At 40.9% G+C, this 23961-nt stretch overlaps 1 protein-coding gene across 7 annotated transcripts in view; it reads left to right on the forward strand.

Annotated features, from left to right (window-relative positions):
* TSEN15 (tRNA splicing endonuclease subunit 15) overlaps positions 1-23367 on the forward strand; it is a 179119-nt gene extending 155752 nt beyond the window's left edge. For all 7 annotated transcript variants that reach the window (XR_006705804.1, XR_006705806.1, XR_006705798.1 and 4 more), the window contains 2 exons: positions 9096-9226; positions 22776-23367. The gene's annotated coding sequence lies outside the window, so the exon portion shown is untranslated. The remainder of the gene's footprint in view (positions 1-9095; positions 9227-22775) is intronic.
* The last annotated feature ends 594 nt before the right edge of the window (positions 23368-23961 follow it).

Raw genomic sequence — 23961 nt, forward strand, 5'->3', positions numbered from 1 at the left:
ATGTCTCCTGCTTTCCATGAATGCAGAGTCCAGCAGAAGAAGTAAACCACAAGCCATAGAAAGTCCATGTCCAACAGTGTGGATTGGAGCTAAATAATAAAAGAATGCATGGGATAGACAAGATAGAGTATATGGAGAGGTAATGACCTCAAGGGTGTTGCGGGGACTTCCCAGAAAGAGCTAAGCCCCATCATTCTGTAACTCTAGGGCACGTAGAACCAGGCATGTAGTAGAAATCCGATACATTTTTATAAACAGAATCACACTGACTAAACATAAATTTGGAGAAAGACATGACATGGAATGTGGCTGGAGGGTTTATTCGGCTCAACGGATTTTTCTCTGCTGTGCAGTGAGGAATCCTGAAGAAGGTTAAATGGAAGAGCACGGGATCGGATTTGCTGGATGTGTGGCTGGTACCAGTGATGTAGAGAAAGAGGTGGACGCAGAGAAATGTGCCGAGTGGACACTCCTTGCAGCTCTGGAGCTGGGGCCAAGATTGGGAGGGGGATAACGCAGTGAGGGGCAGAAATGCATGCCATGCCGGGGACTAGGAAAGAGAGGCTTCTTCCGGGGCCACCATCCTGACCCTCAGGACTTCTCTGACTTCTTTTTTTTCAGAAATCTACGTTTATATCCTACTTTTAAAATTTGAGATGGTTTCCAAACAGAAAGATATGTGTAATAAATTTATTAAAATAAAAACAGATTTGGGTGCCTGGGTGGCTCAGTCAGTGAAGCGTCTGACTTCAGCTGATCATGATCTCACGGTTTGTGAGTTCAAGCCCCGCGTCGAGCTCTGTGCTGACAGCTCAGAGCCTGGAGCCTGCTTCGGATTCTGTGTCTCCCCCTCTCTCTGCCCCTCCCATGCTCATGCTCTATCTCTCTGTCTCTCAATAATAAATAAACGCTAAAAAAATTAAAAAAAAAAACCAGAATGCATATATATCAGATTTCATATATCTTATATATCAAATCTATTATTATGTCAAGCAAAATAAATATACATGATATTTATTCTTATATTAAATATAATAAACATATTACATATGTATATATATGTATATCAGAGAGAGAAAAAGATACCAGAACTGTGGCCTAAACAATTATTACTACCATTTCTGAGCATGAAGTTTGGCCCTAAGCTTCCAAGCAGCCAAAGCAAAACAGTACATCCCAGAGCTATTTACTCCTCATGGTTTTTTGAGAGAGACACTTTCCTGACTAAATTCTGAGTGGAATTTCTCAAAGCAGACCTGATTCGAGGTGCTGGCATCAACCCCACCTCCATATTTCCTTCAGATCTGTCCTCTCCGTAGCCTCAGAGGGCTCCTATCTGGCTCTCCCGTCTGGAGCCGCAGCCTCACCCAAGCGCTGAAGGAGATACAGGCTCTGACTCTGCGCTGTCTCTGACCTGTTGCTTGTAGTTATGTTTTAAGATCGTGTCCCCAGCCCCCGTCAGAAATGGGGATGAGCCACAGTGCACGCAGACTCGTCCCGTATTTTCTGGAAAACCGGTACTGAAGACAGTGCCCGCTGTTTGTGCGGCAGGTACCGAGGCGAGAGCCCACTCTCGGTAGGATGGTGTTTTAAGCAAAGGCCGTGCAGCAGGGAACCAAACCGATCCTGTTCTGACCCTACGGGGACTTCATATCTGTGGGAGGACAGACAACACACGAGTTTCTTATGGTAGGCGGTGGGAGGTACTGGAAAGAAACAGAGCTGGGTAAAGGCAGTGAGTGCTGGCTCAGAGAAGGCTCGCTCAGGGCTCAGGACGCTGCCTTTACATGGCTCAGCTGTCGCCTGTCGCTGCATTATCTGGCTACATCACCTTTTCCTTAGCAACGGAACACAGAATAAACACTACAGAACTAAATACCTTTCACCACGTTGACCACTAAGGATGGGAGGAAAATGTTCTGCTACTATTTGAGGCCGACGCTTTTGCCAAAATGTTCATAACGAAAATAACGGTTCATACCAGTCAGGTCATTTCAATGGTAAATCTAATCTGAACTTATGCTACTGAATCCAAGCTCTTTCTGAATTCCCTTCCAGGGTGCCAGAATAGCACCATTTATGTGGCACTTATATGGGCCATGCCCTCAACATGTATTAGCTCATGGAATGAGATTCTTGGTAATCAGGAAAGAGCCAGCAGATGGTCAGGAAGCTGGGCTCTGGAGCCAGACTGCTTGGCTCTACATCTGGACCCAAAGAATTCCTAGCGGGGTTATCTTAGACAAGCTATTCAACCTGTCTGAGATTGTCTCTAAAATGGGGGTAGTGATAGTAAATACCTCATAGGGTTGTTGTAAGGATTAAATTAGTTAATAAATGTATGACTCTTAGAATATATCTGGTATAAAACAATTAATAGGTGTTTGTTATTATTATTATTATTATTATTCCAATTTACAGAAAAGGATATTGAGGCTCCAAGAGCTTAAGTAACTTGCCCCCAAGGTCATACAGGTGGCAATTTCAGAATCTATACCTAGTTTTTTCTGACTCCAACCTCATGCTCTTCCTTCTGTGGCCTCCTCTGTCACTATTAATAGAAATTAATGTTTCCTCTGAGAGATCTAGGTCCATAAACAATAGTAAGGCAGTCAGGATCACTCACGAGAAATGGGGATCATACATTGTACTGGTGAATGATTAATTAACAATCTTTATCAAGCGCTATTGTGCCCAAAGTCTTCCAATCAATAAACAGTGGTAAGTCAATGCAAGTGAATTTTCTCTTTGCCTGATTATTCACCTAATTCCTTCATGCGTTTGTTTGCATAATATTTGCTGAGCTGTGGGGGATTCACAGAAACAGTGAAATAATCCTGCTCTCAGGCTGGGGGAGGAAAAGAGCAGAAAACATATACAGATGACAAACCAGTTGAGAATCTGCTCGGATGATCAAGATGGTGGGCTTAGTCATAATGGGGCTGGAATGAGAAAAGCATTCTTGGTCCAGGGTGGGACTGGTCACAAACAGTCTGGTGTAGGCCCCGTGCGAAGTGGCCAACATTGCGCATTCTCTGAATGATGATGTCAATTCTCTGAAACAATGATGTCAAATTTAAGACCTAGAGAATAAAGGTATACTGAATAAAGCTCCCTGCAAAAACATTACTAATTCAGTGCATGTTTTGGAGGTAAACTTTTTTTTTAAGATTTTGTTTTTTTTAGGGGCGCCTGGGCAACTCAGTCAGTTAAGCGTCCTACTTCAGCTCAGGTCATGGTCTCGTGGTTCATGAGTTCGAGCCCCCCATCAAGCTCTGTGCTGACAGCTTAGAGCCTGGAGCCTGCTTCGGATTCTGTGTCTCCCTCGCTCTCTGCCTCTCCCCCATTCGTGCTCTGTCTCTCAAAAATAAATAAACATTAAAAAAATTTTTTTTAAATAAAAAAAAAAGAGTTGTTAACCAGATGTGGTTGTTAACTAGATCACTGAAAGTATAAAAAGAGAATTCTACAGTTCCTTCGAAGTAGCAACTGCAGGAAGCAGCTCCCACCTCCAAGCCTGGGAGAACAGGGAAAGAAATTGGAATTATTAAAACTTTGAGGCTTTGAGGATTCCCTGGAGACTGGGACCCAGACCTCTGAGCGGGGGCAGCTGGTTCATGCTGGCGTCCCTTTGAGGGAAACAATGAGGCTTGTTCTGCCAGGGTTGGAAACATTGCAAACGGGATTCAGCTGCTACTTCAGGAAGGCAAGGAAGTGTTGCTGGAGCATTGCTCACAGGAACAGGAAGCAGACAAGAAGCCAGAAAGTAGCAGACAGGAAGGAGCAAGTCCCTTCTTCCTCCTCCCGTCTTGCAACTTCTTTCTAGTGCTCTCTTTGGCAAAGCCTAACATGGAACCAACTGGCAACACAAATATGAATACAATACGGGGATGAATATGGCATCGTCATCCCTTATCTTCAGCCTAAAAAGGAAAACAGACCTGGAAACCAGAAAGCACAATGAGTATGTGTGATACCAGAAGACTGTGCAGGTTTAACGGGGGCACTGATTAGGAATAATTCTACTTAAAGGAGTGGACAGGAAGGACTTCCTAGATAATTCTTTGGCTGAGCCTTCAAAGGTGGGCTTTGTTGGCCAGGTAGACATGGTCACTGAAAAGAACATTCCACATGAGAGCAGCCTGAACAAAGGAATGGGATGCGTTCAGAGATCACGAAAATAATTCATCCTGGCTGGACTGTGAGATAAGAAATGGGGGGTGTGATAAGAGATAAGGTTCATGAAGTAGATGGGTCAGATCATGAAGATTTTTCTATCCCAGCCGAATTATTTGAGCTTTCTTCTAGAAGCAGTGCAAGATTTAACCTATGCCAGTACCATTAACAGAATCGTGCTTATCAGAATTGGTTACTCTTGATTCATTAAGGAAAACAGGCTACAGGAGAGCAAAGGAGGCCAGTTAGGAGACTGTAATATTCCAGTTGTGCAGTGGTGAGAACCCGATTAATGGCAGTAGTAGGGATAGGGTGGTGGACACAGACAGGGAGAATACTAAGGGAGTGAAAATGAAAGAAGCAGGAATTGCAGTGAGGAAAAAACATAGGCATCTGGGTTATTGGATTAGGTCACTGGATTGATGGTGGTGTCATCCTCCAAGATGGGAGGCTAAAGAGATTGCTACAGGTGAGGGAAGAAATTAAAAAGATAATGTCATGATGTAAGCTCTGTACACATGGCTTTAATATTTCAAGTGATGAGAATATTATTATTTACAAGGTGGTTGAGTTGAACTCATCTTTAATAGGACTCTACAGTCCAGATGACATCAACTGCTGCCTTCCTAAAGAGGTATTTCTCACTAAAAAGATGGAAATAGTTCAGTAATTCCAGGAAAGATCTCTGAGATCTTTGATACTTACAGAAGATGTGCTCATCATTTCCCATATTAAAATGTTTTCCCTCCTGTCCACGTGATGATGTTGAGACCTGTGTTGGCAATATGGCAGATGACCACAAAGATTGCCATGTTAATGGATTTGTCCTGGTGCTTAGTAACTAATTCCTTAATGTGATTTCTGACCTGAAATCTCCCCTTAAGTAGGTGTCCGGGAAATTATTTTTGTAATATTTTACTTTGTGCCTGAAGTGAATTCAAATCTCAGGTGATGATGTTATTGCTATTTTTAAATTGTTGGAAAGAATACCTGTTGGGTTTTAGTCAGTTACCATCATGATTATGATTAGAGCCTATATTTTTCTTTTTTCCGTAACTTCTGTGTTGATATAGCAAATATACACATAGATATCATAGAAAGCTAGCACTACAATAGAATTGCTCTTTTTGAGGATCTCTAGAAGACCTCCTTTTATTCATTCAAATCCTCTTCCTTTAAATGCAGTATTATTGCTTGAAAGGGAGAGATGAGGAAATTCATGGGGTCTGTAGATGTCCCAGAAGCACCAGGGGGGCCATCTCATCTGTCTTTTCCCTCTTCCTTTCTGACTTCCCTTCACATACATTTTCATCCACTCACCCATTTGGGACTACTCTCTCTGCGAAGCCCAGCTCAGAATCACCTCTTTCTCCCCAGCTACCCAAGCCCACAGCAATCCTCTAAGCTCCCACACCATTAGGACTGTAATTCCTTTAACCCTTAAGTGTCAATATTGGGCATGCTATAGCACCTTTCCATGTGCATAACCTGTCTTCCTAAGTAGAGTATAAATCTTAGGAGGACAGAGACTTTCTCATTTACCTCTTTATGTATTTAGTGCATACATTGCTTTAATGATAACCTTGACCTCTCTGTTATTCCAGGCTAAGCCCTAGAAGTCATCAGATATTTACTTCATAGGTAATTTCTGTCCTTCCCACTATTTATACTCATGCTTCCTTGTAGCTCTTAGAGAATCTTGCCTCAGTACTCAGCTTGAGTAAGATGCTTTCTTTATTCACTCTGTTCATCTCATTTATTTCTCCCCATAGGTGAGACTCTTTTTAATTTGCACCGTATTTATTAACTCTCTGTCTCCCAGTGATACAGCACGCACATCTCAAGGCTACACACAGCCTTGATAAATGGGATACATGAGTGCTCTCAGAAGGCAACGAGCTGCCATAAAAGTTAATATGTTTAGTTCATAACGAAAAAATCTTCCCCCACACAACGGTAGCTTTGAAATTGGCATATTCACTTTATGACCTTGTTTATTAACCAAAATGATGCTTTGCTTGATCTCTGAAATTTGTTTAGGGTCATTAGGAAAGGACTCCAGAGTGCCACTCACTGAAAACCGCTAGCCTTGTACACAAACCTTGGAAATAAAGACTAAGAAAAATGCGGTTTTTATTTCCTCTAGGGTGTAATTTCTACTCTCTACTCAGTTAGTATCTGACTATTTCTAAAGTAGTTTGCATTTGCAGGTTTTCCAAGCCTCTCAGAAAGACTGTATTAGTTTATCACCCCTGCTTTGGAGAAGGGGGCACAATTACTGATGGTAGAGACTATTTGGGGACATAATGGTTCCTTAAAAAAGTCACCATCAGAACTGAGCTCCCATACTACACTATTGAACATTATTTTCCTTTTTAGGTAGTTCCCTCTGCCCTGAAAAATTAGAAGAGAAGTGTACTATCCTCCCTATCTTGTGAGTTGCTGACTGTCAAGAATGGAAAGAATTTGAAAAAGCAGCTGAGAAAATGTGAGAAAACCTGTTTTCTGATCACTATTTCTATATCCTCAGGTGCTTTATCTCTGTTACAGAATGGTGAATGGGAAAAATAGAATTTTTTGCTAATTCTTCCTTACAATGGCATGGCCACAAACCCCCTACTCAACACCACTTTGCTGTCACAAACATGATATCTTACCTTTGCTTCGAACCTTGGCTTTTAGCTAGATTTTTTTCCCCCTCCACTTATATTTTAACTGAACATTGTCTATGTGCCAGAGGATGTGGTAGAAGATTATTTTCCAATAAGGATGTAAAATTGGCACCATTAACTATGTTAGTGATGCCTTCTGGGCTACACCGACACCATTATCAATTTGTAGCTATTCAATGATGAGGTTGAATTTGTTAAATCCCGGGGTGGTTTGAATTTCAGAGAAGGTTGATCAGTGGCTCGGTGTTGTCCTGGATGACCTGATTTTTCTGTCTTTCAAGGGGAAGCATCATCATAAGGCTGTCTTCCCTCATGGTGTCAACATGGCTGCAGCAGTTCCAAGCTTCAGGTCCACACAGCACACCAACCAGAAGAGAGTACTTTTCTATCCAAGCATTTTTAAAAAGGCTCTGTGGCCACGTTTGAGCTGACTGGGGTTAGGCTGATGGGCTGTGCTGATTGGCCTAAGCACATAAGAACCTCTCCCTGGTATTTTACCTGTCTATAGTACTCATTTCTTTTTTATTATATCCTGTCACCCCAGGCCAGTCTTTATCATAGCATGCCTGGTTACTTGAGAATTTCTCACCTAAACTCAGAGATGTCTCTTCTCCATTCAGTCTATATTCACTTATTTAGGTGTTGTTTGCATTTCTCTTCTATGTTATCCCCTTTTCATCTTTATTCTTCTTCGTTGACATGTCCTGAGATTCTATTTACATTTCACTATTCTTTCCAGTACAGATTAGACCTTCTCTCTCCTGCTGGCAGAATTATTCCTCCATCTCCTTTTTTTCTCAGCAAGTTTTCCTCAGCAACCTGCTAATTCCACCTTAGTACTCCCCAAACACACTCATCCACCTCTACTTACCCATCAAGATATAAAAATCTCATGCCAGAACACAGACAAATGGCACCAAGACTAGACATTCCGTATTGTAGACTTAAATGTGAACTGTATTTACACTTCAAAAATGGCCATGTTATGTTTCTTCCACTTTATTACCTTTGCACCTAAAATTTGACCAGCACTGGCTCAACATCTCTTTTCAACAAGTATGCAAATCAACAAAAACCCAGATGTTTAAATTTTGAATTCAGGAGCTTGAATGAAACCACAAGTCTCACAGTGAAACCTAGTCAGTAAGAATAGAATGCAATGTGAGGTGTGTAAATTATCTTGGTATTCCAGTAGCCCTGAGGAGTTGAGTTGTTTATCTGATTCTCAAGATTGGGACCATCCCTCTCAGAGTCTTTGACTCCTGACAGACATTTTTGGTGACCAGACATTTTTCAAAACTTATCATTATTATTATTACATAGGAAATGCTCCATCCGTATACTTTTCTGATTTTGGCTCACTTCAGTCAGTGAATTCTTCCCAAGAACACTTTCCCAATCATTCCAAAAGCAGTTCTCTGAAAAATCTATTTTAGAGACAGTTAGAAATGATAGAAGTCAAGAACCTGTTAGAAAGAACAGATGGTTACATTCTGTGAGAAACAAATGTTTTAAAAACTTCTTCTATTCAAAGCATTAACCAACAGATACTGGCCCAACCCCTAGTTGTTGCTGGGACCTCTGTCATTTGGTTCTTTGCTAACATTGATAGGAAAGATTTTGGTTCATTGTAAAAAAAAAAAATCTTTATTAATCCATTAAGATACAATGTTGTCAAACAGGGGCTTGAATGGATGTATGAATGGACAGACAGTTGGATGGACATGCCATAAAGCAAATAACCTAAAATATTAATAGTAGAATCTAGGTGGTGTGTTTATGGGTGCTCACTGTCTGATTCTTTTAATTTTTCTATATGTTTGAAATTTTAAAAAATGTAACGATGGAGAAAAAACAGGATGCTCACCAATGAGATGATTCAGATTAGCACATTAGTATGGACAGACCATAGAAAGATGCCTATAAGCAATGGGGAGAAATCTATATAAACACAGGCATTATGGGGAAAGGTTGGCAGTCACTGGGCAGAATAAGAGGGAGGTTAACATCAGATAGTTCCTGTCTACTATCAGGAGGTAGACAATAGAAACAGCCAGTGGAGGATAAATTCTATTCAATATCATTTCTTATACTACTATTAAATGCCCCTTTTCTGAATGTTTCAACAAAAGGGAAGAGAAAGCCCTGACTCCTGTGTCAGGTGCTTTGCCTAAACTATCTCCTTTACTTTTTGTAGCTTTCATGAAACCACGTTTTATAGTGTTTGTTTCCTTTTTGCCTTTACAGCATCCCTTACCCCATTTTCAGGTAAAATCACACCAGTTTTCCTTGGGAGATGAACTCTCCATCACTGAATGAATACTTGATGACCTACCCTACTGAATTAAAGGTGTGGAAAGTAACATGAGCCAGACCAGGTAGGCACCCTCTCCTGGGAATCTGAGTCTTGAGCAGTCAGCCACGGATGGAAGATGGTTGGAACTGACAACATGGACGCCTTGAAGAATGCATTCATTAGTTGTTACTATCTCCACAACTCCCTGGAATCCGGTCATTTTGATTGGCTAGTGTTGCTTCTGTTGCTTGCAAAAAAAAAGAGCTCTAACTAGCTGAGGCAAGGCAGTTCCCATTTCAGAAATAAGGAAACCTAAGCTCAGAGGGACTAAGTGTTTTGGCTCAGATCATCATTTGATATTTGTCACCAAGTGTCTTTGATTTCAAAACCTGTCTTCTAAACTTACTCTACCATGCTTTCTCAAATGCTGCAGACTGGATTCAAATCTTGTCTAGCTAGGTAAGTTTGGGAAAGCTGTGTACCAATTTCTAAATGCCAATTTCCTGATCTCTAAAACAGAGTAACAATAGTCATGCATACCATAAAGTTTTGGTAAGGATAAAATAAGTAATTTGTGTGAGCAGTTTGGGCACAGTGCCTGGAACATAATAAGTGACTAGTAAATGTTAGTTGCTCTGATGATGATGGCAATGATGATGATGGTATCAGTGAGAGTTCCAGCAAGAAAAAGGGGATATTTGAAGAGATTAATAAAGGGACTACTTAGAAAAGTAAAGGCAAGGTTAAGGAGACCCAGAAAGGGTTAGGTGAAGGACCCCAGGAAACTGTAGAAACAACAGCAAGCTGTAGACCCAGGCTGCCCAGCATGGGCTGGGATCTCTAGCTATGTTTCGAAAATAGTGGCTGTGGCAAATGTAGCCAACTGTAGCCCTGCAAGGAGGGAGGCAGGAAAGTAAATCCCCTGCCCTTTCTCTCCCAGCTCATCCTCTAATCTTCTGCCAGTGCCTTAAATTGGCCAAACCTAGCCAGAAGCCAGAGGACAAGGAAGCCTGGTTGATGCTGTCTATAAAGATCAGCTTCTCAGGACACAAGGCAGGGTGGAGAAAAATGGAAACACACTTTCACCTTAAGCCACACTTTGCCTCAGCATCCTTTCATCTGAGTAAAAAAAAAAAAACTTACATCCTCAATACAGAGGGCCCACAGCTACCATTCATTGTAGGAGATATGAATTCAGCCAAAATCCCACCTAAATGTCAGATGTCAGCCATTACCAGTGCCTTTCATATAAGGTTTCAGAGAAATAAAGGGGAAAAAATGACTAACATAAAACAGTTGCACAGTGCTGTTTCTGAGGCTAATGTGAGGACTAAGTTGAGAGGCATGGCTTCTTTCATCTACCACCAATTCTCTGTTCTCCAACCCCTAAACTGGATCGGGGTGCTTATATGCAAGAAAGTTTTAAGACAATTTGGGGGTTCAGAGTTCTTTGTCTTTTCTGCATCTGCCCAAATACTCCCAGCCCATGTCTCAAAGGTAGGCATTATTTTTTTTAATTTTTATTTATTTTTGAAGGAGAGAGAGAATGTGTGAGCAGAGGAGGGGCAAAGAGAGAGGGAGACACAGAATTTGAATCAGGCTCCAGGCTCTGAGCTGTCAGCACAGAGCCTGACGCAGGGCTTGAACTCATGAACGTTGAGATCATGACCTGAGCCAAAGTCGGACGCTTAACCAACAGAGCCACCCAGGTGCCCCTAGGCATTGTTTAAAGCTGCCAGAGAGGTTTTTTAACTTTCTACTTATACCCTGACTGTATCTCCAAAGCTTTAAATCAGTACTTTTATCTGTGTACATTATTTAGGACTGACAGAAAAAGCCAACTCACCCCACTGTCTTGAAAATTACCATTGTCATCATAGCACCTAAGGACCACAGCTAAATGATTTTTTAATACCTTGCCCTTCACCTGCATGGCATCCCAATCTCTGTTACTAGTAATAATTTTAATAATATACTATGGATTATACATATTCCATTTTCTTACATCAAGAAAGTTCTATGTTCTGGGGTACCTGGGTGGCTCAGTAGGTTAAGTCTCAGACTCTTGGTTTCTACTCAGGTCATGAATTCATGGTCTGTGGGTTCGAGCCCCACATCTGGTTCTGCAGCTGATAGCATGGAACCTGCTTGGGATTCTCTCTCTCTTTCTCTCTCTTCTCTGTGCCCTCCTCCCCCCACTTGCACTGTCTCTGTCTCTCTCAAAATAAATAAATAAACTTAAAAAAAAAAAAGAAGAAAGTTCTATGTTCTCATCGAATGTGTTAGCAACCTGTATCAGTTTCCTATTGCTACTATAATAAATTACCATGAACTTATTGACTTAACACAACACATATTTATTATCTTACAACTCTGTAGGTCAAAACTCTGAGACGGGTCTCACTGGGCTAAAATCAAGGTATCAGCAGGACTGTATCCTTGCGGAAGACTCTAGGGAAGCGTCTCTTTCCATGACTTTTCCATCTCTAGGGACTGGCTGCATTTCATGGCTCATGACGCCCTTCCATGTCCAAAGTCAGAAACAGCTGGTCAGTCTTTCTTACCTCACACCAGTCTGGCACTGATTCCTTTTCTGCCTTCCTCTTCCACTTGCAGGATCCTTGCGATTGCATTGGGCCCACCCAGGATAATCTTCCTATCTTGAGGTCAACTGATAGGCAACCTTAATTCTATCTGCCACCTTAAGTGTCCTTTACCACCTAACATGTTCACAGATCCCAGGGATTAAGATGTGGACATTTTGGGGAGGGCATCCTTCTGCCTTCCACACGATACAATCCCAATGTACAGTTTGGGAGATCTATTTCTTGAGGCCATTCATAGTGGGACCACTGCATCAGTCTGGGTCCTGTCAGAAAAGAAATAGCACATTTAAAAGTGATGATTGGAAGCACCGGGGTGGCTCAGTCGGTTAAACATGTTCAGGTCATGATCTCATAGTTCGTGGGTTCGAGCCACACGTCAGGTTCTGTGCTGACAGCTAGGAGCCTGGAGTCTGCTTCCGATTCTGTCTCTCCCTCTCTCTCTGCCACTCTCCCACTCATGCTCTGTCTCTCTCTCTCCCTCTTTCTCTCTCTCTCTCTCTCTCAAAAATAATAAACATTAAAAAATTAAAAAAAAAAACAAAAGCCATGATTGAAAAATAGTTAATGAAGGGGCAATTTACAAAGATGTGGGCAGGATTAAAGGAAATCAACAAGGGATAATAAAGCTCCCTAAGTACAATAATAGCAGAAAGGGGCAAGGATTGGAGGAAGCAGTTACCAAAGCCAGGTAAGGGCTATGGCCTTAGGTAGAGAAACACAGCCAGTGCCAAGTCATGGCCCAGGAGGGAAGGAGCCAGAGGAATAAATACCCTAATCTCTCTTTGCTTCCACCCTTTGATCTCCTCCCAGAACTGTCCATGGACTAAACCTGCCCAATCCGGAAGGCAAGGGAGCGAGGCTATGTGGCCAATAAAAATCAGTAACTCAGGACACAGAGCAGGTGGAGAAAGGTAAAGGACTGGTCTGTTGGGGCAGACTTTACACACATATTATTTAGTTAAATAATTCTTACTGGAGGAGAAGTGGAATCTACCACCCAGCAGGACATTCGTATTTTAAAGTAGCCAGTTTAGCCCAAATTAATCCCAAATCCCAAGTGGAATTTATGGGGAAATTTTTTTGAGCTGCAAGGCCTACAGGAAGTCCTATGTGTGAAATTGCACTATAGGACGTATATATTATACAACTAATAAAAATAAAGAGGTACCATATATACACAGAACTATATGGAACAGGGAGGATTTCATTGGGTCACAGTGATGAAGCACTGATCCAAAGGGTTTAGCCATGAAGGAATCATAACTTTCCTATCATTTCATCAGGACTTTATGGGTAAACATAGAGGTGGTCGTCATCACATCCTGGACAAAATGTTAGTCTGGCAGGCTATGTGGTTTATATATCGCTTTTCATCTTGCCAGTGGTTACCCAGATGCCATTTTTGCAATAACTCCAATGAAGGTATAGGTCCAAAAGTAGGGAAAGCAAAGAAACCATTTATGTGTGTCAGTCACTCACATGCCATGTTCATGAAAAAAATTACAAACTAAACAAATAAAAACCACCAGCTTGGCTGAATACTGGCTGAGGGGAAAGAGTTTTCCTCACAGTGGAGAAATTTCTAGTGAAGGAGAGAGACACAGTTGTAGAGGAAAGTACATTTTAGCAAATGGGAAAATCTTCCAAGGAAAACTCAATGCAGAAGAAATTCTTTTTCCTTCCTCAAAACACATAGGGCTATAAATTCCTGCCTCCAAAATGTCTGGAAGGAAAGGACCTCACAGAGAGCAGTTGCTCTCTTTTTCAAAGTGAAGTTCAGGAAGAACGGCACATCCAAGGCCCTGCATTACATTGTCTATGGAATAATTTCATTGGTAAAGAAATAGTGAGAGCATTTAGACATACAGCAGCTGAAGTCTGGATAATTGAGGTCAAGGTAATCTTCTTCACTTGATTTTTTTAAAAAAAAGGTTGAGAACAATACATGCTTCTTATTAAACATTTAAGCAGTACAGAATAATATAAAATGAAAAACAAAAGTTTTCCCTTTCTTTCTCCCTCTCTTGACTTTCCTCCTTCTTTCCCTTCCTCCCCTCCACCTCGAGATCTTGACATCTCGAGATGTGTGTGTGTGTGTGTGTGTGTGTGTGTGTGTGTATCCATCTGTCTTTCTCCAGCCACTTATACACACATTTTGGGGGACAGCTAGCAGTCTGTCAAACACACTTTAACAAAGAAGGAATTTACAGAAGGCTATTGGGTAGCTCACAGGATTATCAGGAGGGCTTGAAAACCAGGAACAGAAAAGCAGGCAAACACCTAAGGGTTCCCAGACAGCTGTGGGCACAACCAAGTCCAGAAAGGGCCCATGTACTGTCAGCACCACCCCGGCGCGTGTTGCAAATACGTCTGAAGGGGCCATCACTGGACACTGAACTGCTCTCGTTGCATTTTCCAGTCCTCTACTGTTGTACAAATGGTCACCATTCTTTCTCCATCTTCACATCACAACCTTCCTGTCTGCAGTCTCGGGTAAGAGAGTTGGATTGACGAGACTCAATCCGATTGGCTGAAGCACAGCTTCCAGAGGGTAAGAATAGAGAATGTTTGGTTAACTAGGGTGCATGGCAGGATGGTACCACCTGCCAAGAGTCACACAGTAGAAATCTCAAATTGGAAGAAAGTTTGGATGCTGAGCAGCCCAAGACAGACAAACCCCTAATATACAGACTCTGGCCTTTTAGTGGGCAAGTTGTCTGTCAAGAGATTCAGCTCAAATCTTCCCAGGCAGCAACCCCAAAAGAAAGAGAACATCTCTCTTACAATATCCATGTGTTAAACTCGGGAAATATTCTGACACTGTTTGGGTGCTCATTCCTGCACCAGCCACTGGAGTCCTTGGAGTGGAATATTTTGATAGGCTCAGCTTGGACAAGCATGCCCACATCTGTGACTGGGAGTGGTTAGGTAGGCACCACAATTGAAAACCACTCATAACCCAGGAAGCGAGTAGAAGATGGTTGTTCCAAGGAAGATACACTGAAGATAGAAACATAATGTACATTTTAGGAGGTCTCGTGATCATTTGGTCCATAATTTGACTCTCATTTCTTTATGTTAAAGATTGTATTTATTTATTAGAGAGAGAGAGCAAGAATGGGGAAGAGGGGCAGAGGGAGAGGGCAAGATAATCGTAAGCAGGGGGGCACCTGGGTGGCTCAGCTGGTTGAGCGTCCAACTTTGGCTCAGGGCATGATCTCACAGCTTGTGAGTTCGAGCCCCGCATCGGGCTCTGTGCTGACAGCTCAGAGCCTGGAGCCTGCTTCGGATTCTGTGTCTCCCTCTCTCTCTGCCCCTAACCCACTCATATTCTGTCTCTGTCTCTCTCAAAAATAAATACACATTAAAAAAAAATTTAATCTAATCTCAAGCAGGATCCACACCCAGTACAGAGCCTGATGAGGGGCTTGATCTTAGTACAGTGAGATCATGACCTGAGCCGAAAGCAAGAGTCCAACATTTAACCGATTTCACCACCCAGGCACCCCTCTCATTTCTTTTTTTGAATTTAGTTATTATATCTTCCTTTCTCAGTCACCTGAATATCACCACAAAATCTCAGATGTTGTTATTAATGGATCTCAGATTTCATCAGGTAGCTCCTTAAAACTATAAATAAGACTTGAGCCATGGCAGAATAGCCGGTGTGGGATTAGCCCTCCTTCCACAAACAACTAAAACTGTACAAAATGTATAAGGCAACTGTTGTCAAGCTTTGAGCAACAGGCAGCACAAGTCTGTGGTCCTTGAGACCAGGAAAAATTCACAAGGTGATCCCTATGATTGCCATCTCTCTCTGCCTGGAGATGACTTCAGAGTTTGGAGATGCTGAACTAGTTAGGATCTTTAAGACAAAGCAAGACACTAGGTAGGGAGGAGTTACACAGAAGTGAGACTCAAAAATCTTGACCTTGGCTAAGGACTAGGCTGTGCATGTTCTAAGTTTACCAGAGAGTGGCTTCTATGTGAGTGGGACAAAGGGATCTGAGAGATGAAGCTGGGAAATGTTGGTGTGCCAGCCCAGCCAGAGAGTAGAGACCTCATTAACACCCTGGGTATCCAGCCGAGACACCAGAAACACCATGCTTTAGTACTAAGGATCATGATCTAGCAAGGCCTACAATAGACTCAGTAACAAGACCTGAAAACAAGACTTCTGATTGGTAGAGCCATCAGAGTTTGGAAGCTGACTCTACCCAGTTTACAGAGTCTTAGAAAACACCAGCACCTTCCACATATCTACCATAAGAAAGCATAAAACATGTTTATGTAGATTTAAGGTGCTCAGCAAGCAATTGAATTGCCTCCTGGAACAAAAATCAGAGGAAGATTGTAGAAAATAAAAATTGACTACAAGATGGTCCAAAGATTTGATTTGCAAACAAAGATTTAATGCAGCAACCATAAATATTTTTAAAGATTTAAAATACAATGTGGTCTCAGTGAGCTATCAGATGGGAATCTCAACAGAGGAGTGAAAACTATTTTTTAAAAAACATAAGAATTCTAGAACTACAATGTACAACAACTTAAATGAAAAGTTCACTGGAAAGGATTCATACCTGAATGGAGATGACAGGAGAAATAATCAGTGAACTTGAAGACAAATTAATAGAAATTATCACTTAAGAACATTAAATAAAAATATTTCTAAAAATGGGATCTCAGGGATGTGTAGGATAATAGAAAACAGTCTGACATCTATGTAATTGAAATGCCCGAAAGAAAACAAAGTGAAGAAGGTACATAAAAAATTTCTGTAAAAGTAATGGTTCACATTTTCTTAGATTTGATGATTAACTGACTTACAAATCCCAGAAGCATAGTCTGTTCCAAGCAGGATTCTGATTACTAAGCAGGTAAGAAAACCACACGTAGACACACAGTCAAACCACTGGGTTTGATGTGTGAAAAGATGAATCTAATGTATAGTGTCAGACAACAGACCAGTGCTTCCCTGGGTCTGGGAGTGGAGGGAAGAGGTTGACTAGAAGGAACCATCAGAGAACTTTTGGAATGATGTTCTATGCGTTGACCATGAAGGTGGCTGGCTGATGGCTGTAAGCGTTTGTGAAAACTCATCATGCTGTATTCTGAAAGAATGTACATCTTATTGTATGCAAATTATTTCTAAATAAAGTTGACTTAAAAAACTAGAGGTAATACTTAGTCAAGATAACACTTCAAACATCGGATTTATTTTCTGTCTTATTTTCGTGCCATTAGTCTATTTTTATTCAGAGAAATCTGATTTTTGTTCCTTCCTGCAAAAGAATAAACTGGCCCACAAGTGAAAATTTTAAACACAAATGACATGTTGTTTGCCTTTTTCCCCACTTAATAACAGACTTCTGCCTAATCAAATTCACTTACACAAAATATACCCAACTACAGGGGCGCCTGGGAGGGTCAGTCCATTAAGTGTCCTACTCTTGGTTTCAACTCAGGTCATGATCTCATGGTTGCTGAGTTTGAGCCCCACACAGGGCTCTGTGCTGACAGTGTGGAGCCTGCTTGGGATTCTCTGTCTCCCCCTTTCTCTCCCCCTCCACTGCTCATGCTCACTTGCTCTCTCTCTCTTTCAAAATAAATAAAGAAAAAACCCAACTACACATCTTCTTCCACTCAACATTTAATCTCTTTAAAAAAATTTTTTAATGCTTACTTATTTTTGAAGGAGAGAGAGAGACAGAGCACAAGCAGGGGAGGGGCAGAGAGAGGGACACACAGAATCTGAAGCAGGCTCCAGGCTCTGAGCTGTCAGCACAGAGCCCGACGCGGGGCTCAAACTCACAAACCATGAGATCGTGACCTGAGCCAAAGTCGGACACTTAACCTACTGAGCCACCCAAGCGTCCCGATATTTAATCTCTTAATAGAATAGCACTGTTTTTGCATCTACTCATTGGATACTACATATTACTGTTACTATATGCTAAAATGTAGATTATACAAACTTTCGCTGTTTAAATATTCATACATTATAAATGAATATGAAAGTGCTGTTAAAACCAACATGTTGTGTTTATAATTTGCCATTTAATTTCTTGCTTAATTATTTAAAAAACTAAAACTTCAATATTTTGGAAGTGATGCAAAATTTCAACTTATGTTTTAAAAGTGTTCTGAGAATTTTATCCAGTACAGACAGATTTTAGGTTTCTATGGGAGTAAAATGCTTTAAATTACTTAATGGATCTGATCATTCAGAATTAGTCCTTCCCTTCCAAAGAAATGTTTTAGTTGTAAATGAAGACAGATTCTAGTTGAGGTTTTGTGATGTAAAATGCTAGAAAAAAGCAGAAGGGATATACTCTCAGTGCACAAAACAATAGTAGCAATAAAGCCTGTGAAGTTATTTTGGTCAATTTTACTACATACATTTTTAAAATATTGTTTTAAGTTTATTTATTTATTTTGAAAGAGAGAGAGAGAGAGAGAGAGAGAGAGAGAGACAGCATGAGTAGGGTAGGGGCAGAGAGAGAGGGGGAGACAGAATCCCAAGCAGGCTCCACACTGTCAGCACAGAGCCTAATGTGGGGCTCAAACTCATGAACCATGAGGTCATGACCAGAGCCAAAATCAAGGGTCAGACACTTAACCAACTGAGCCACCCAGGAGCCCCAGTAAAAAAAAAAAAAAAAAAAAAAAATTTAAAGGATGAGCCTATAGGGATAAAACAAGATGATATAAACAGAGAAGAATAGTGTATTTGTTAAAGTATCACTGAGGTAAAGAGCTTTTAGATTAATGAAGAGAAACTCAAACCATAAGCTTACAGTAGACCACCGTCTAGAATCTGGAACTGGCACAAAGGCTTTAAATCCTGGTCCCCATTACTTAACACTAATTTGATTCCCCTAAGGCTCAGTTTTATGTTTGAAAAACAGCTGTAATAATGGTCCTTGCCTCCCAGGATCGTTGCGAAAATTAAATGATAATACATGCAAATTTCCTAACATGGCACAAGGCACATAGGCACGCCCCTCAACAGCGACTAAAAGAGAATGACCAGTGTCCTTCTCACGGATTAAATCTTGGTAGCAGGTGTGGCAAAAGATTCTCTTTCTGGCTCTTAACAAAGTTGTAAAAGCCAACATATAAGGAAAGGCTCTCTGTCATCATGCTAGTCATACTTCAAGTGGCTCAAATGCCCCAGAGGGAAGCTTATACTCTAGATGTTCTGGGATCTAACCATTTATGCTGTAGAAGGATGTTGGAAGCAAGGTGACCTTCTGAATAACAGAGAAGCTGTTCTCATATGCTATGATGATGATGTTAGCAATGACAGCCATTTCCCTAACCAAGTTGACTACTGACCCAAAAATGAGATTAAAAACTACACATTTTTTTTCCTGAGCCCTGAAAAGCCCAAAGAGAGAACTAAATAAGAAACAGGCTTGAGATCTGGATGATATCCAAGTCAGTGGCTATAGGATATTCTTCTAATTGTTTTGTCACTACAAATTTAATGCAATATGCCAATGCCTGCACATTTTTATTTATGACATGATATAATAATTTAATTACGGCAGGCAGTTCAAAATGGTGACTATTTGTGTCTCCTTAAGAAATGTGCCAATTTCTTATTCATTCTGGAATATTGTTGGGGGTGGGGGAAGGTGGGGCAGAGGGACAGACAGAGGGAGGGGAAGAAGTGGACATATGAGCTACATAATCTTCTGCCCACTGAAGGGACAAAAAACCTAAAGGGTTTAAAATCTACATGATACAATATTGCTATGGCAACCACTATTGCCTTAAACAAGGTAAGATTTAAGTGTTGGGGCGCCTGGGTGGCTCAGTCGGTTAAGCCTCCGACTTTGGCTCAGGTCATGATCTCACAGTTCATGGGTTCGAGCCCTGTGTTGGGCTCTGTGCTGACAACTCGGAGCCTGGAGCCTGCTTCAGATTCTGTGTCTCCCTCTCTCTCTGCCCCTCCCCAGCTCATGTTCTGTCTCTCTCCCTCAAAAATAAATAAACAAAAAATAAAATAAATAAAAAAATAAATAAAAAATAAATAAAAAATAAATAAATAAAATAAATAAATAAATAATAAATTTTAAAAATCTAAGATTTAAGTGTTTTGTTTTTAATTTCAGTTTTTATCAAAATAATGATTGTGTGTGGTAAAAATCAAATAATAAAGAATTCATAAAGCTTGGCATTTCCCCAACTACCTCTTGATATATTTTCATCTCTTTGTATTGTTTCTCTTTTCAACTCTTTATTTCCAGAAGTGTAGGTACTATAATTATAACACTGTAGTCTTATTATCATTTATAATTATGATCAATTAATGCATAAGAAATGAAAATTTACCTCGCATTAACATCCCCTTTTGCATCCTCTTCCCGATATTTAGTATTCATACGACTTTTAATTCTTCCATTGGTTACTTTTGTAACATGAAATAATATGATTAAACTATTTGTTTCCATTGATTTTCTACTGAGTCATTCCAACTTGGAAAACTGCCTTATCCTTCCTTTCCATATCTCCCCTACCCCCACTGCCATCTATCAGCTCTATATTATTTTACATCATCCAATATTTATTCATAATTACATTTTGTCCTGAGATTTCACCAATATTCCTGCTTTGTTTGTGGATTGACTCTGAAATTGAAAAATGAATAAACAGTGTTTGCGTTAGTATAACAATGTAACTACTGTCTACTGCTTCGCAAAGCAGTGTATTAGGGTTACTTTTCATTTTCTCTAGGCTTTATAGTGCCAGGGTTGGGCCACTTTAAAGAAGCTCTTTCTAGCGTCAAAGCCAAATAGATTTCCCTTTTTCCATTATGTCATTTGCCTAAATTGACACCACATTTTGGATTGCCTCTTATTGCACAGCACTTTTCTTATAGTCTTTGTTTTTCTCAGAGTCTTTTTTGCCCTTACTTATTTATTAGAGGTTGGCATTTCAAACTTTTATTAATATTCTCAGTTAATGCCATTTTTAATCACATATTTTATTCCACAGAGATTTCCCTCCTGGTCCCATCTGGCCTCTTGCTCCAGTGGGGACTGGGGCTCTAGAGTTGCTGCAAATGTCACCCTGAAAATTCCCATCATTGTTTTAACTTGGTTGGATAGACTGTTTCTCGAATCCTATGTCTTCCTTTTTTTTTTTTTTTTTTTAAGTTTTATTTGTTTGAGAGACAGAGTGAGCGTGCATGGGAGGGGCAGAAAGAGACAGAGAGAAGGAAACTGAGAATCCCAGGCAAGCTCCGTGCTGTGAGCCCAGAGCCCGATGCAAGCTTCAAACTCACAAACCATGAGATCATGACCTGAGCTGAAACCAAGAGTCAAATGCTCAACCGAGGCACCCCTCCTTTTTCTTTTTTATCCCAATTATGTGGAGTAGTACATCCTCCAGGAATTAAGACAAATTGTTTGCAAATTACATTTTCTGAGTGCTTTCATGCTGAAATCTTGTCTCACTATTGGCCAGAGTCTGGGGATATAAATAATTTTCTTTAACATCTTTAAAATACTGTATCTTTTGTTTTCAGGCCTCCAGACTTACTCTTTAGAAGTCTGGTGACAATCTGATTCCCCTTCCCTTGCATGTGAACTGTTGTATCTCTCTGAAAGCTTTGGGGGATGTTCTTTTTTTAGTGTTCGGTGATTTTACGAAGATGTATCCAGGTGTGGGTCTTTTTTAAATTCATTGTGGGGAAGGCTCTACCTAGTTTTCAGTTCTAGGAACTTCTCTTTGTAATATAATTTTCTTTCTTATCTCCCTCCCTTTTTTCTGAAGCTTTAATTAATAAAAAAAAAATGGCTTTCCTGGATTACTATTTGAATGCCTCATTTTACAATTTTATGTATTTTATATTTTCAATCTGTTTGACCTATTCTACATTTTGAGAGGTTTTCTCAACCTTAATTTTCAATCTTTCAATTGAATGTCTAGTTTCAGTCATCATTCAGCCCCAGGGAGCTCTTTATTCTTCTCCGATTGTTCCATTTTGGAGCCCACGGATGGCAGCTGTGGAGGTGTACCTTTCAAATCTCCCTCTGGGAAGAACCTGCCAGAAGTGGTGTGGTTGACTGAGCGCCTACAGGTGCAGATCTCTGGAATCCACAGCAGCATCCACCCCGAGCCTTCACTCACTGGAAGCTCGCAGGCAATGACTGAGCATGGTGGGGACCCCAGAGCCTTTCCACCAATAACCCAGGGGGCTGGCTGAGACATTCTCAGATGGCCCGCAGTCTGAAGCTCTTCCCCTCTCCTTTGAAAGCTGTTAGACCTGCATCACAGACTGAAGGCTCCCCCTTCCTCCTGTCCCCTGGGGGCTTTATCTTTCACAGCCGTTAACCCCCATATATCTCTCATACTGGTTACTTTATCTTGGCTTTTGCTTCCCAGAGGACTAGAACTGACAGAGCATCCCATCCTTTCTTTATGAATATACTATCTTCTCACACCTCTTTCAACATATTTAGCTTATTCTTATAACACCCAACACACGTAACAGGATGCGCTTTACCTCATATAGTGACCTGGTAAGATCAAATCACATTGCAGTAAACTGAAATTCATTAGGAAAAAAAAAAAATGCCATCAACACATCAAAAAAAGGAAGGAAGCTAGATGCACCCCTCCCCCACCATGTTTCCAGAGGAGGCAAAATGTTTAATAATTCTAATAGTTGAAATAACATGGCAAAATATATGAAAGCATGATCCTGTTCCACCTGCCATTACATAAAAATTTCAGACTTTGTGGCAAGATATGCTATTACCTCATTCAAATAATCAGTGGCAGGGATCGCGCAGGGCCTTGTACTTCTAGTTATCCTCATACTTGTCCAGCCTCGTCTTGCTACTGGATTTTTGGATTGTTGAGGGCAAGGGGCCCTATCAGGCACTGAAGAGGTGCCTGGTAATAGTAACCGTAAGAACAGATGCTGATTATTGTATGCTAACTAGATGCCAGATAAGCTGGTAAACACTTCATGTGCATTGTTTTCTTTAATCCATGCAAACAATCCAGCTTTACAGATGGAAACACTGAATCTCCAAGAGGCGGTGAAAGAGGCCCACGGTCCCACCTTAGGAGGCGAGAAGGAGGCACACACCTGCCTGCCCCCGGAATGGACACTCTCCGTCGTACCCAGACACTGCCTCCACCGACGCGGAACACATACAGGACCCGCAGTAGTTTCGGTTACATATAAAGTGGGTTATAAAAACGTCATTTAGTGCCCTGTAATATGCATTCTATAGCCTTGTGATGGGGAATGAATGTGCAGAGCCAAGGAAGTCGTGTACATTTTGAAATGATCTTCCTGGGAAGAAGCACACTGTTTGTCAATATCAAATCTTATCTCGTTTGAAGTTCCCAGACTCTCTGGAGCTCTAATAAGAAGTAGCTTGTTAATCTTTGAAATACAAATGCTGATCAGCAGAGGTTTTTTTTTTTTTTATTTTCCCTCTTCTGTCGTTTAGGGCCTCTGTGGGAGGGAAGATAATGTTAACATATGCATGCTTACTCTCTTACAGAAAACCATCTCTTTATTTACCTGAGCTTCTCCTCATGTCCCTGGACAAGTAATTAAACCAAATCATTGACCTCTTCTGCAGCAGCTTATGAGTCATTTTTTGCTAAGTGAAAGAAGTGTTTGGAAAAAGAAAATGCCATTGGTCCAGAATCAGAATAAGTAAGTTTATACAGAAAATATGCACAGGAGACTTGGCAGCATCTTTTGGGGCCTATTTTTTTCCCTAATATTCAGAAACATGAACTTTCATAACAACAAATGTCATCCTTTTTGTTCTTGGAATCCCTTTATGCGTTGCACGTAGCTCATGAGGGATTGCGTGTCATGACAATTACAACATTGCATTCAGCTGTTTACTAGAAGGTTAGGATTCACCCAAGAATTGGATATGTGACTCCCTTCCCTCTCCTGAGAAGAATATAGGTATTTGGAGGCAAAATTCTATTTGTTTTTCCTCCTAATATTTTCTAGTCACCAGTCCATATGGCCATAACATGTGTTTTCACTTCTCTTAACGTACCCATTCAGAAGTTACCAGAGGTTAGCAATCAGAATCCCAGAATATAAGATGGCAACCCCAGTCGTTAGAACTGAGCTGTGATATGTACAAGGGACTGGTATACAAAAGATGTTTGGAAACTAAGGCTGGCTAATTCCCAGGTACTGTTTCAGTTGATG

The sequence above is a fragment of the Leopardus geoffroyi genome, chromosome C3 (genome assembly GCF_018350155.1).
Source record: "Leopardus geoffroyi isolate Oge1 chromosome C3, O.geoffroyi_Oge1_pat1.0, whole genome shotgun sequence".
NCBI lineage: Eukaryota > Metazoa > Chordata > Mammalia > Carnivora > Felidae > Leopardus > Leopardus geoffroyi.